This window comes from Pan paniscus, chromosome 3 (genome assembly GCF_029289425.2).
Source record: "Pan paniscus chromosome 3, NHGRI_mPanPan1-v2.0_pri, whole genome shotgun sequence".
In the NCBI taxonomy this organism is placed as follows: domain Eukaryota; kingdom Metazoa; phylum Chordata; class Mammalia; order Primates; family Hominidae; genus Pan; species Pan paniscus.
In genome coordinates this window covers 156,154,180-156,168,954 of record NC_073252.2, presented here as the reverse complement: position 1 = coordinate 156,168,954, position 14,775 = coordinate 156,154,180, and the positions used below count along the sequence as shown (strand labels likewise).

The following is a 14,775-nucleotide window of genomic DNA, read 5'->3' as shown; positions in this document are numbered from 1 at the left end:
GCTTTATTTCATCCTAGTATGGCAGTTTTAGAATATTAGAAAAGAGATAGTTGACTGTTACAAAGAATAAATAACACTTCATCAGAATAGAACATGAGAAGGGAAACCCTCTATAATTCAAAACCTTAGTACTGTATTAACTTGCTGCACACATATGACTAACTGGTAGAAGGAACTCTTAGGACCATGATGGTCTAACTTATTTACTCTTTCTCTTTTTTGAAGGGGAAAATAATAATGACCACTTGATATCATGTGGAAGAAAACCTTTCACTGGCCCCCTTCCTTGGGTTTCTATACCGTAGAGAGTTCTCTGCCCATCTGTGATGGCCATACTTCTCAGCTTCAGTCAACATAATGCCAGGGGAGAATCTCAGTGGAGTCCCATTAAGCACCCAGTGGCCCTGCAATTGGCACCTTCACTCATCACATTCTGTGGTTGCCTGCTTTGTCTTGATCAGCTGCCATTGTGAGACTGAGAAGACAAGGTTCTGTGGCGATGAAGCAACTTTGCATGGGGCCACTTTTGTGTTGACTGAGGAGGATGGAGAGGAGGATGAGATAAAGTGCTGAAACATGAAAAGATGCTGAAGCAATTCTCCATGAGAAATATATTTTCAAGTTATTAGAGATATATATTTCAGCAACTGGGCTTATTTGCATTAGCTTTTTATTTACCAAAGACCTTGGTTATATAATAAAAAGAAATTATTTTATATACCAAAATAGCATATCTGCATTCTAACTGCAAATATGTTTGACATTGACAGATATATTTTAACCTCCTCTTGCAAGTATGATTGTACCAGTAACAACTGAGGGCATCTTAATGGGAAGTGAGGTGTAATGGATTCTCTCTCCATCTTCTCCGGGTAGCATCCATCTCCTCCCTGCAAAGTGACAAGGTAAGGTCATCTTAAACAGTGCCTTATTGCAAATAATTTCATTTCATTAAATTACCAGAGAGATGCTGAAACTGCTTTTTGTTTCTTCTTTAGTGTATGGAAAACAAATCAATGTCAGAATACTTTTTGTTGCTATGACAGACTGAGCAGATGTGAGAAATCCTTCTCAATTTCAACATATAAATTTAGAAAGAAAATATAACAACAAAAGCAAAAAACCATGAAATATATACTTGAACTCCCCAAAAAAGGGGAATCATTGGACAAATAAATGAAGAGGAAATTAAAACTCAGGGCAATGAATAACATGGGATGTAAGGGCCTGACAAGGCAATAAGGATTAGTAGTGGGCACTATGTCTGCAGGTAAACAACATGAAGGAACACATGACTTGAACGAGAGTCAGGTAAAGCAATAAATGGAAGAGTTTGCATAAATGTTGCAGGCACAAAAATATCTGACAGACCATAGGGGTAACAACTAGGCGACATATAAAAGAATAGGTAAGTCTGAAAACAAACTAATGAGGAAACTTTAAGAATAGTAAAATTTACAGAAACTGAAGTTTTAACAATGCGACTAAAAGATTGATCAGAAGAAATCAATGAAGAATAATTACTGAATTGGAAAATTAAAGAGAAAAACACCAAGAGATAAATCAGAGATGAAAAATATGAAACATCCATAGAGAATAAAATAAAAGAATTCCGTTGATAAATGCTGATAAAATTCCAGGGAAAAAGAAAAAAAGAGAATTAGGTCAATGGAGGTGCTAACAGAGATAATGGCTCAGACCATCCCAGAACTGAAGATGGGTCTCAGGTTGAAGGAGTATATTAAGATCTAATGGGAAAAGCAAAAATAAATTATACCTAGAAAACCCAAAGCAACATTGCAGAATATCAAACAAACAAACAAATCAAAACAAAACTTAGTTTAAACCAGACAGAAAAAAACAGAAAACCTATACAGGCATGAAAGTTAGACTGGCAGCTGATTTCTCAGTAGCTATACTGAATATTTCAAAACAGTGAAACCGTAGTTTCTATGTTCAGAAGCAAAATCACTATCAACCTATAATTCTATGCAGCTAAACTATAACCTGAGAATTAAGGTAAAATTAAGATATTTTTGGTCATATGAAGACTAAGAGGATATGTTTCAGAGGCATAAGTCACATTAATTTAGGTGTTAGCCTCTTGTTGGTGCTAATATCTTTGTTTGCAAGTTTTAATATTGAGAGATGCTGAATAACAAAAGAGTGGATGGAGATGTATTTGGTGGACTGGGGCTGACCATCCATTTCTCTCTCCTTCTGGTGTGACTTCTTGAATGAGAACTGTATAGTAGCATTAAAGCACGGTTCCCAGGCTCCTTGCAGTGAAATTCCAGCATGATTCAGAAACAATCAGATGTGCTCATGCAGGATCAGGATATGCTGGTTTTGCTCCTTTTGGCAAGCAAAGTTGTAGAACATTCTTCCTCTTTCTGGAATTTTGGCAGAGGCCTCAGGGACCATGTGCTACTTTTTCATGCATATTGAAAGGCAGGGTGGAGAGCATCTTTTTTTTTTTTAATGTAGATTGGAACAATTTGGCTTAGATCTTGAGACACTGATAGCCGAATTACAGTGATTTTCTGATTATGCTGGTTCCTTGTGTATGGTCCTTTGCTTATTGTAGTGACAAATTATAGCTGTGAAAGGGTGGTTCTGAAACAAGTGACTTCCTGATTATAGAAGAGATAGCCACTTTTTGTAACCCAGTTCTGAAGTGTGGCCATAAAATATGCTGCAGTGCCTTGCCCAGATTCCTTTCATTTGGCCAGTACGCCTGTGCCCCAGGGGCTATTAGCTACTAACAGCTCATAACTGCTCTTCCTCTCTGAAGAAATGCCCTGAGATGATGGTATGCAGATCACCTGGAAAGTTATGCACCATCCTCCAGGGACAGCCCTCAGCCAATGTCTGAATGACAAGAGGGTATAAAAAGCCAGTCTTCTTATCTCAAGGGTAACCAACTCTGTGGGGGTGACTTGTGATTAGAGCTCTCTTGTAAGATCAGGTTGAAAACAGTCTCCAGCTGAAACTTTATTTTCACTTCATTTGTGTTTCCCTCCCCTAAGCTGCTTTCTTTCCTCTCCTTCTCCACTCCCTGAATAAATTTTGAACAAGAATCCTTTTCTCAGGCTCTGCTTCTAGGGAACCACATCTTGGATAGTTGTGCCAGGAGTGGGCCTATGAAACAGACCATTAGGGTAGGATTTGACTCTTCTCAGCTGGATTACAAAAAAGATCCAGTTACTGGTGGTAGGTGGAATATTAATAGTGACTAGCATGTTGGACCAGTAAGATTGCTAAGACTTTCCCCTGTGGTGAGCTGGGATGGGATACAGATGAAAGAAGATACATGAGACAGTACAGTTTCTTGAGCATTTGAGAAGATTGGGGAAATCATAACTATAAGGACTATGGAGTTGGATGTCTGCTGCTAATCGCAAATGATTTGTTGAAAAGAGAAAATGACAGGCTTACATATATTAAGAACTTAAACTTTAGAGTGACATTCAAAGGACTTTTTGAAAGTGTTTCACGATACTCTCATCTTCCACAGCCAGAGGGCCAACAGAGCTGATGATTTAGGCCCAGCACTTAATTGTAGAAGTGGAAGAGGCTTCAAGGGAGGCTGAATTTTCAGTGTTGGTAAGTCTCCCATGCTGAAGTGAGGACATTGCTAGGGGAGGAGTGAAACCCTGAAACTTGAGACCTAAGGTGATGCATTTGAGAACCTTGAATCCAGCTTCCCTTGAATCTTTTGCAGAGTGGTAAATTCTCTCATGTTCCAGAATAGAAGTTTCAAAAACAATGCTTGTCAAAAAGCAATCTGCCCTCATATTCACCACTGACCAACAAAACCATAGCAAGTCAAATCTCAGCTTATCTTGATGAGGGATGTGATGGGGCTGTCAAAGGAGGAAATATTGTAGGACAAAGGAAGTGCAGAATATGGTTACCTTGTGTTGGATGACACTGTCTTGAGGGCTCCTGCTAAACAAAGGAAAGTTTGTCAATAGGGAGCATTCTGTGTGACACAGTTTTTAACACTCAGGCATGAGCTGTGGTAATACTTTCTAGATTGGCACCCAGAAGCCTGTAAGGTATGACCTGCAATCAAAGAAGAGGCAAAGAGCTGTTGTGGCCAGTTGAGAAGGAAGGGATAGGTTCAGAGAATTGGGAATGCTAATATTTTCCTCAGGAAGACCTAGAGGACATTCTGCTCACAAAGTCAGTAAGAATCTACTGTGAAGTGGGACATGAGGATCATTGGTTACATCAGTAATGGCTGTTTTCTCTGTTAGAGAGAATGGTTGGAGCTGTTATAGAAAGAACTAGGCTCCTGACTCGCAATGCAAATGCTAGAATTCTAGAATAGCAGAGAATAGGCACTAAACCATCAGATGCAATGAGGAGCACCTGAAATATATTTTAGTATTCTCTTGATAATTACTGAGTACACTAGGAAGAGGGAAAATCACAAGTCACATTGTCTATTAAAATGCAAAAATATTAAACAGGAATATTAATACATTGAATCTAGCTATATAAATCAATGTGTGTGTATGTATGTGTACATATACATATGCACAACAAATTGAGCTTATTCCCCAAGAAGGTGTTTAACACTAGAAAATTAATGTAATTTGCCACACTAAAAGAATAAAAAAGTAAAATCATGTCATTATTTCTGATACAGAAAAAGAATTTATAAAATACAAGAAGTATTTAAGATTAAAAAGGAACAGCAAAACCTCAAACAAAAATCAAGTACAAAGTGAAATTCCTTAATCTGTTAAAAGGTAAACACCATAAATAATGGTGACATATCGAAAGCATTCCTTTTAACAACAGGAAAAAGACAACAGTAACTGCTAACGTCACTTTGTTTAACATTTCCCTGGAATTTCTATTCAGTGCAATAAAAAAAAAACAGGGATTAAAAATAAAAAATCTTATGTACTGATGATATGTGCGTGTGGTTAGAAAATCCCAAAGATTTGTAGCTCTATTTTAGAAATTATGAGCTGGTCAATTTTCTTGGATGCAAAATAAATGTACCAAAAGCAATTGCATTTCTATATAGCAGTAACAAACAGATGGTAAAGGTAAAAAATACGGCTCAATACAAACGTAGAAAGAAAGTGCAAGCAATCATAGGGAGGTCTGAAAACTTCCAGACACAGCCCTAGGGTCCTTTTTCAGTTGCACAGCATATGTCAGCTTCAGATAATGAACCATCAAGATATGCACAGGCTATCCTAGTTTTAGGGGAGCCCAGGAAATAAATATGTAGAGAGGTCTTTCATATACTCCGAGCCACACAGCTAAAGCCAGGCTGTAAAATTGGTCAAACTAGGTGCAAACCAGTAATTTATATATTTTTAAACTAAGTAAGCTAGTTAGTACAGAGTCCTTCCAAAAGAGTTTCAGATTTTAAACAGCATAATATAAATCATTAACTAGTATACCTAATCCTACTTTGGCCAAGGGTCATACCAGACTTCCATGCATCCCTGCAGATAAGCATAGTGCTGTTTCAGTCCAGCTGCAAGATAACCCTATTTTCACCAAGTCTTACATCTACTTTATATGAAAACATCTGAAACAAAAGTTACACATTAACCTTTGTTCATTCTGCATGTTGGATAGAGAAATATTTATTACAGTACTCTCTGAGCTTGCCTGTATTTTTTTGTTTTGTTTGGTTTGATTTGGTTTTGCAAGACAGAGTTTCCCTCTTGTCATCCAGGCTGGAGTGCAATAGCGCGATCTTGGCTCACTGAAACCTCCACCTTCCAGGTTCAAGCGATTCTCCTGCCTCAGCCTCCCACGTAGCTGGGATTACAGTTCCACGTTGCCACGCCTGGCTAAATTTTTGTATTTTTAGTAGAGATGGGGTTTCACCATGTTGGGCAGGCTGGTCTCGAACTCCTGACCTCAGATGATCCACTTGCCTTGGCCTCCCAAAGTGCTGGGATTACAGGCATGAGCCACCATGCCTGCAGGGTCTGACCTGCAGACCCTGGTGGAGCAACAGATGAACAAATGTACGCAGACACAGATTTTTTGCCTGGGCCGGTGGCTAGGGGACAAGGCTGCTCACAGACACTGAGGAGGGTGCCATAAAGAGTCACAGCAGCCACAGCCCTGACAAGCCGGTGCAGTGGGCATTTATGTAGTACAGATTTAATGACAAAAGCTTTGAGTCAACACAACTTGTGGGTAATTAACATGGCCCTCCCTCACCAACCCACCATTCCCCAGAGAGCAGTCCTGTGTGCAGATGATTAAAGGCCAGGTTCCAAGGCCTAAGCAAACTAACTTATCTAAATCAATTCCCTTGCACTTCCTTGTTATCTACCCTGAGAAAATTCAGCTGCCTTCAGCCAAATCCTCTTTTGAAGCTTTTGCAAAACCTCCAGGCCTTCCAATAAGGTTTGCATCTTTTTCTTATAATTTCTCGCACCAGCCTGACTGATCTTCTACATCTACCCCTTTTCTGTTTTTTTTTTTTTTTTTTGTTGTTGTTGTTGTTGTTTTTTGCATCAGGTTTTGTTAATTGAAGAGCACAGATGTGTGCAGCAACAGGTTTGTCTGGCGCAGAAGTCACTGCTCATGTTCTGGCTTTGCATCCTAGAATTAGTAAATAACATAAGACAAACATGAGTATAATCAGTAACATTCTTTTCCAATCAAGGAGTGACCCCCCAGGAGTGGGGGTTTATCCAAGAGAGATGTTCTCACACATCCTTCCATATGGCTGTTTGTTGGGTGTGTAGATCTATGGCATTTAGGGATTCCAAAATTCTAGTTTTAAGTTGCCTTATGTCTGCTGTTAAATTATCATGTAAGATTCCCCAGAGGTGTTGTTTCACCTCATCCCAACTATGTGTCAGTTGATTCCGAGGTAGAGAAGTGACACAGATATGCTTATGCTCCCAGTCACAGTTTAATTGCTGTCGAAATGCCAATGCATCTTGTCGCTCCCCCACATATTCCAAGGAAGCCTTGAGGGCTTGCAGACGTGCAAGAATCTTTTGATCTATACCCTGCTGTAAGAGAAGTTCATTAGACACATTACTGGCCAAGTTATCTACAAAAGTAGCTGTTTGTACTGATTCAGTAATTGATGGCTATAGCAACACTAGCAGTTGCTAGGATGACTATGGCTGAGACTATAAAGGCTATCAGTGTAACTGAATCTTTTGTGTCTGATCTGGGATAGCGCATGTTCTAAGGTGGCAAGGGCAGAGGAACCTTGCCAATTGTATGTTAAATTGACTGGTAGTAAAACCTCAGATTGTCTCCTCAATACCATGACACTAGTAATATTTAAATTAGATATATTATAATTAGTGATACAAGAGGCGAACCAAGCCTGTCCCTGCACTCGGGTCACAAACGAGGAGTTTTAGGGTGTAATAGAAATATTGGCTCACATAAGGAAAACATATGGATGGGTAGTGTAAATCAGGCACTGATCAGTGTGATTATGAAAAAAGGTCATAGTATTATTGTGACTGGATTATGATATGTCCCATGCCAGGTGTTAAGGGAGGTGCCAAGATGTCCCAGGTGCCATAAAGTGTCCTGGGGTGGCATGGACCTTATGTGGGGTCTGGGATATCCCATTCCCCTATTGGCCCAAATTATAGGGGAATGGGACGTGGCTATGAAACTGTCATTGATGCCATGATAGACGTGGACATCAGTACAATCGCCCTGCAAATGGCTGTGGGGGCTCCAGTCTAAGATGTTATAATTGCCTAACTGGAGACTATGGGCTTGTCCCCGTGACAGACCTCCCAGCTAAAATGGAATCCATTACTTTCCTGACTTTGTTCTTCAGCACAGGGAGGAATGTTTGGGAAAGTGGCATTAATTGCGTGGCCCAGTTTGAGGCTACCTGCAACTAAGACTGTTAAGGCATTTCCTTTGCCATGATGTAGCCATAATTGTGTTTGGGCAGGTACACAGTAAGGGTTAGAACTTTTATAACTAACACACAGTGGGAAGATATGTACTGTTACCTGGCATCTTAGTCCAATGTGTGCCATTAATGAGGGACCCCACTGGGGGTAAATCTATCCCTCCCATCCAAACAGTTATGTTATTAGAGGCTGGGAAGGGGGTATCTGCCGAAGTAACAGGGCAGAAAAAAGGAGGATTTAGAAGATGGGCTTAATAGAGTGTAGCAGGTACAGGTTGCAGGCAAAGTGAGAGAATAAAAATGTCCTACAAGAGTTGCGATGTACAACAGAAAGCATAGCAAGAAACAAATTATCTGGAGTGAATGGTGTCTGTGTCCAGAGCAGGATTTGCTCAGCCTCCTAAGTCATCTTCTTCAGCATCCCCCAGGTGATGTTTGGGGCTTGTGTCATCTGCGGAAGCCACATTGTCTGGGGCTGTGGGTCTTGTAGGGTTAACTCCTTCATTTCGGGTACCGGGTTGGGTCCTAGCCCCACCATGGTATGGTTTGATGCATTGTGCTGGAATCCAAAGAGGACCTGAGGGGGTGTGACCACAAGCATATCCTCTTCCTCATTTTAGCAAATCATTTGGACCACACCATACATTACTATTTACATCTTTCCATAAATCTGCAGGTTTTATGTCTTGAGAAGTTTTAGCAAAGTGCTTTTCTATGGCTGATTGAAATGTATCATCTAAATTTTTTAAATTAAGGATAAATAAGGCTTGTGCTAGTAGTGTTGCAGGGTCCTTACTCATATTCCCCCTTTTTTGTTTTCTGAGCATATTTTTAAGAGTGGAGTGGGCACATTCTAATATGGCCTGTCCTTGGGGGCTATATGGGATGCCTCCGGAATGTTGGATGTTTCATGTGTGACAAAATTGTTGAAATTGTGAGCTGGCATAAGCCAGATCATTATCGGTTTTAATTTTTGTGGGCTGCCCCATAAACGCAAAAGTTAAGAGAAGATGTTTAATAACATATTGAGTGGACTCTCCAGGAAAAGCATGTGTGCTAACTAGGTGAGAATTGGTATCAATGGATACATGTACATATCTTAGTTTTCCAAATTCAGGGATGTGTGTAACATCTGTTTGCCATAACTGACTAGGTTCTAGTTCTCTAGGGTTAACACCTGTTGAAGGAGGGGGATGTGCCTGTGAGCTGGCAATCTGAGCATTGCAGGATAATTTGTTTAGCTAGTCTTTGGGTAAGTTGAAATTATTTAGTTAAGTTTCTCCAACTTTGGTGGAAAAACTGATGCTATTGGGTGGCTTGGTCAAGTAGTGACATCATAATTTGCAGGCCTGCTTGATTCTTACCATGAACTAGTAGGCCAGGCAGTGAGCTGTGGGCTCAAATGTGTGTTATAAAAATAGGATGTGTACATTGATCTAGCAATTGATGAAGTAGCAGAAAAAGTGCACACAGGGTGGGCTTGAGAGTGGACTTAATGAGGGCTGGTTTAAGGTTCTGCAATAAATAAACAGAGTAAGCAGGATCACTAACAATGTTGATAGTCTGAGTGGAAAAAATTTCCAGGGCCAATATTAAGGCTCCAACCTCAGCTCTCTGAGGGCTAGTAAATCCAGAACGAATGAGGGAATTATGTGGTTTCCACCAGATAGCCGCTTTTCCATGTTTACCAGAGCCATCAGTAAAAAGCATTAAAGTGTTAGGTATGGGAGAGTGAACTTCTTTTGTAGGCACAACTACAGGAGTACGAGATAAGAACTGAAGTAGTTTATCAGCAGGAAGGGCATGCTCTATATGGCCTGTGTAATCAGAGAGTGCTATCTGAAAATCTAGAGATGGGGCAATACTGCTTCAAATTGCTTTTTGCTTAAAGGAATTCTGATGACATCAGGGTCATAACCTAGCAACTGATTGCATCATCTGTGGCCTGAATAGATGACTTTATTAACTAGTTGGATATAGGGAGATAGAGTTTTAGTCCCTGTATGTGAGCAAATAACCCATTCTAGGAAGTGTAGCCCTGGGGCCTCCATCCTATTAATCCTGCTGGGGAATGTTTAGTAGGAAAAACAAACAATTGAACTGAATATTTTGGGTCTGTGAGATCTAGTTGCCTCTGAGAAATAGTGTGCTCTATTTCCTCAATTACTCTTTTTGCTGCAGTAGTTAAATACCTGGGAAAGTCTAGGGCTGTATTGCCCTTTACGATAGAAAACAGATTTTGCAACTTATCAGTAGTTATGCCCAAGGTGGGATGAAGCCAGTTAATATCGCCTAGTAATTTTTGATAATAATTTAAGGTATGTAAGCTGCTAGTATTTAACCTTTTGAGGTCTTACTGACTGGGAATATCTTAGTATGTATCCAAGATATTTCCAAGGAGAGGACATTTGTACTTTTTCAGGTGTTATGATTAAACCTCTTAACTGTATATTCTTTATGACAGAGGCATACAAACTTAAAAGTACTGGCTCTGTTGGGGCTGCCAGTAAAATATCATCCATCAAATGAATAATCCTGCAATTAGAAAATTATTTTCTACTGGGGAGCAAAGCCTGGTTTACATGATACTGACACATGGTAGGACTGTTTAGCATTCCTTGAGGAAGCACTTTCCAATGAAATTGGTGAGCTGGCCTTTCATTATTGATAGCTGGTATTGTAAATGCAAATTTTTCTCTGTCCTGGGCAAGGGGAATAGTATAAAAGCAGTCTTTTAAGTCAATAATGACTGTAGGCCAATCTTGAGGAATCATCGTGGGGGAAGGGAGGCCCTGTTGAAGGGTCTCCACAGGTTGCAAATTAGCATTGATAGCCCATAAGTCATGCAAAAGTCTCCACTTGCCAGACCTTTTAGGAATGATGAAAATGGGCAAATTCCAAGAGCTGTTTGATGGTTCTATATGGCCAGCTTTTAATTGCTCCTCAACTAATTCATGGCCTCGTAATTTCTCTCCCTTTAAAGGCTACTGTTCTACCCAAATTGGATCTTGAGAGAGCCAGGTCAGGGTTAGGGGATGGATAATAACAGTGGCCATTATTAGAAAGAGGTCTGCAGAATGACCTCAATTAACCCTCTTGTAAATGGGCTAGTGGCTCCATTTTCTCTAATGCTTTTTCTTATCTCTTTATAAGTGTCAAAAGAAATGGGTTCATATACCTGATTGCCTTATGATCTTGCATTTCCAGGCAGGCTAAGAGCTCCTCTTCTAACGCCACTTGCCTAAGACAGGGTCCCATAGCTATAGCATATCCCTTGCCTTTTTTCCAATTTATTGGAGAAGAGGGCTCAGGCAAAACCTTTGTTTCCTCTTTACTATTTTTGCCCAGTAATGGCTGGGCTTAGGGAGAAGGAGAAGGTGGTAAGGTAGGTGATGGTTTTTTTCTCCCTTCCCTTTTTAGGTTTTTCCACATAGAGCAGGACCAAAGCAGCCCTAACTAAAGCCCATAACGTTAGAGATGTTACTGGGACCCATTGCCCTTGTGCATGATGTTGTTTAAGATTTCTCCCCACTTGTTCCCAGAGCTCTATGTCTAGCATGCCTTCTTCTGGGAACCATGGATTATGGGAAACAACAGTTTGCATTTGGTCACTCAATTGAGCCTGCAAAAACGAGGCTCCACTAGCTTTAAGCAGCTGTTTCAATACTTTTATCTGTTGAGCTGATAACTGTTGTCCCATGATGAAACCCTAGCCTGAACAATTCCCTCTAACTTGGAAATCCCAAGCAGGCACCAATGACTTACTGACTGTGCAGTCTCTTCACCTTTGTTTTTGAGGATTCCGTCGCAATCCACTGCAGCATTCCTCACGCAGGGCATCACCTGCCAGGTCTGCCCCGCAGACCCTGGCTGAGTGACGGATTAAAAAATGTAGGCAAACACAGGTTTTTTGCCTGGGCCTGCGGCTAGGGGACCAGGCTGCTCACAGACACTGAGGAGGGTGCCATAAAGAGTCACAGCAGCCACAGCCCTGACAAGCCAGCACTGCGGGCATTTATTTAGTACAGATTTAATGACAAAGGCTTTGAGTTAACACAACTTGTGAGTAATTAACATGGTCGCACCCTCCCCCACCCCACCCCACCCAAGAGAGCAGTCCTGTGCATGATGATTAAAGGCCAGGTTCTGAGGCCTACGCAAACTAACTTATCTAGATCAATTCCCTTACACTTCCTTGTTATCTACCTTGAGAGAATTCAGCTGCCTTCAGCCAAATTCTCTTTCCAAGCTTTTGCAAAATCTCCCACCCTTCCAAGAAGGTTGGCATCTTTTTCTTACAATTTCTCCTACCACCCTGACTGATCTCTTACACACGCCTGGCCACTTGCCTCTATTTTTAAAAACTCTTCAAAGTAAAGAATTAAATTATTGGCAGAATTTTGTTGTGGTTGTTATTTATATGTGTGAAAGTTTGTCTTTTTATATATAGATATATATATATAAACTATATAAGAAACAATACATTTGTAATTTAAAAATTATTTTTAAATAAAATATAATCACCATGCATATATAATAAACTCGGTTCATTTTTGACTTTTAATTGTAGGCCAAGTACAATTAAGTTGACTTGTTTTTAAAGATTCCCCAACTTCTGTCTAGTTGTCCCTAAAGTGGGTTGCAACACATGTCATCCACTTCGGCCCCAGCTGGAGCTCCACACCAGGGAGCCCCCACCAGGAACAAAGCTGGGACAGGCCCTGCGTCAGGCACACACTAACAAAACCAGAAGCAGGGGGCAGGGCAGAGCAGAGTGAGGGCACCACAGGGGACCAAGAAGGGCTGTCCTCAGGGAAGGCCCAGGACCACCTGTTGGGGAGGGGGACTGCAGTCATTTCTTAGTCTTCAGTGTCCACCTTGCAACAGGGATAGCCATGAGTCAGCAGCTCCCCGGAAAGAGCAATGTATTTAAAAAAGGAAAGTGAAGCACACAGAGGGAAAACAAGGGTTTTTTTGAGCAAAGGGGGTCTTCTGAAGGTAACTTATTATTTTTTTCTTTCCAACTCTCTGTCACCTATGACCTTTTCTAATGGAGATGTATTTTCTTTTTCCAAGCCTAAGCTTCCTTGTGTGCTGTGCGTGCTTCCTACCCACCCACCCACCCTCAGCAGCCTGGCTGGGCAGGACTGGGTCTCCATGGGGACTGTCACCCTGGCCCTGGAGTTGCAGCTGCTGGCAGCAGCCTCAGCAGGCTGGGGTGGGAGGCAGGAGAAAGCAGAGCCGGGAAGCCCTCCACCCCTGCCTGACCCCTGGAGTTGCTGACTTGCTTCGTCCCATTTCCCATCCACCACCGCCAGGGCTGCTGACTGCTTAGCCAACAGCTCGCTCCCTTGCTCGCCTGCTCTCTTCTCCGCTGTTCCTACACCAGCTCCTGCCCCTGGAACCAGAGAGGACAGGCCCAGGGCAGTGAAATAGCACACTCAGGAACTCTAGGGAACCCAGACCCCCACCCACTTGCCTCCTGAGGCCTCAGTGGGGAGGAGCAGGCAGGGGCCGGCCCCAAAGGCACAGATGGAGCCACTAGTTTCAGCCCAGAAACCCGGAGAGGGGAACAGCCTGGGGTGGGAGGAACTGATCTGCAGTGCAGCCACCCCCAAGGCTGAATCCTTAAGTGAAGGACCAAGCCAGGCTTCAGGGTGACTGTGATCAGGACTGAGGGGTGGACAAGGTGGCCCAAGTGTGGCTCCCAGACCCCGAGGCCCCATGGCCTCCCAGGTGCCCGTCATGATGACCCTCAGGTGGCAGTGACCCCGTCACTGTACGAGACGTTTTCTCCTGCTGAGCAGAAGGCATCATCCCTTGCAACTACGTCTTCCCAAAATGTCTTTCTCCCTTGGTACCAAAAAGAACCCTGTACTTCCTCCTCCTCCTCCCTCCTGCCAGTGCAGTGGCCTTGGTCTTAGAGAAGGTCTGGCCCCCGGGGTGGGGCTCTCCTTTCCCTCCCCCAGCCCTGCCATCGTCACTGGCCCTCTGCGAGGTTCAATACTTGAATGCCCCCTGCCCTGTGCCTTGGGCCTGGGCAAAGCTAGGAGGAGGAAACAGCACAACTCACAGTTTGAGCTGGGGGGTAGTCTCGGCAAGGCTCCTGTCTGCACCCCTCCCTAACCTTCTCAAAAGAGTTGCACAGCCTCTCGGGTGACTTGGAAACTCCTGGACAAATTCCATTCTAACTTATTTTGACATTTATACAAACCAGCTGTTCAGACAGTCCATTTGTGCAAAGCCCTACTGTCTTCTTATGTTCCTGTTTAAAAGAGAGGTTTACTTAGCAATAATTATAAATAAATGAATATTCTTTAGTGAGGTGAAAAAAAAAAGATTCCCCAACTTATATTTCTTCCTCTGAATATGTAACTATGTATTTTCAGCATATGATACCTTAACAGGAATCACGGTTACCATCAAGAGTTTCATTATACGATGAAAATTCACGGACAAATAGAGGGGAACAACATACACTGGGGACTTTCAGAGGGTGGAGGATGGGAGGAGGGAGAGGATCAGGAAAAAAAACTAATGGGTACTAGGCTTAATATCTGGATGATGAAATAATTGGTACAACAAACCCTCATGACACAAGTTTGCCTATGTAACCAATGTAACCAGCCTGCACTCGTATTCCTGAACTTAAAAGTTTAAAAAAAGAGTTCTGGAGGCCGAGGTGGGTGGATCACGAGGTCAGGAATTCAAGACCAGCCTGGCCAACATGGTGAAACCCCATGTCTACTAAAGATACAAAAATTAGCTGGGCGTGGTGGCGCACGTCTGTAATCCCAGCTACTTGGGAGGCTGAGGCAGGAGAATTGCTTGAACCTGGGAGGTGGAGGTTGCAGTGAGCCAAGATCGTGCCACTGCACTCCAGC

The 14,775-nt window shown here is 42.2% G+C and overlaps 1 long non-coding RNA gene across 1 annotated transcript in view; it reads left to right on the top strand.

Annotated features, from left to right (window-relative positions):
• Positions 1 to 5,462, top strand: part of LOC134730298 (uncharacterized) — a 76,637-nt gene extending 71,175 nt beyond the window's left edge. Inside the window, exons 2-3 of the long non-coding RNA XR_010112054.1 lie at positions 771 to 905; positions 3,518 to 5,462. This is a non-coding gene — a long non-coding RNA (uncharacterized LOC134730298). The remainder of the gene's footprint in view (positions 1 to 770; positions 906 to 3,517) is intronic.
• Positions 5,463 to 14,775: the final 9,313 nt, after the last annotated feature.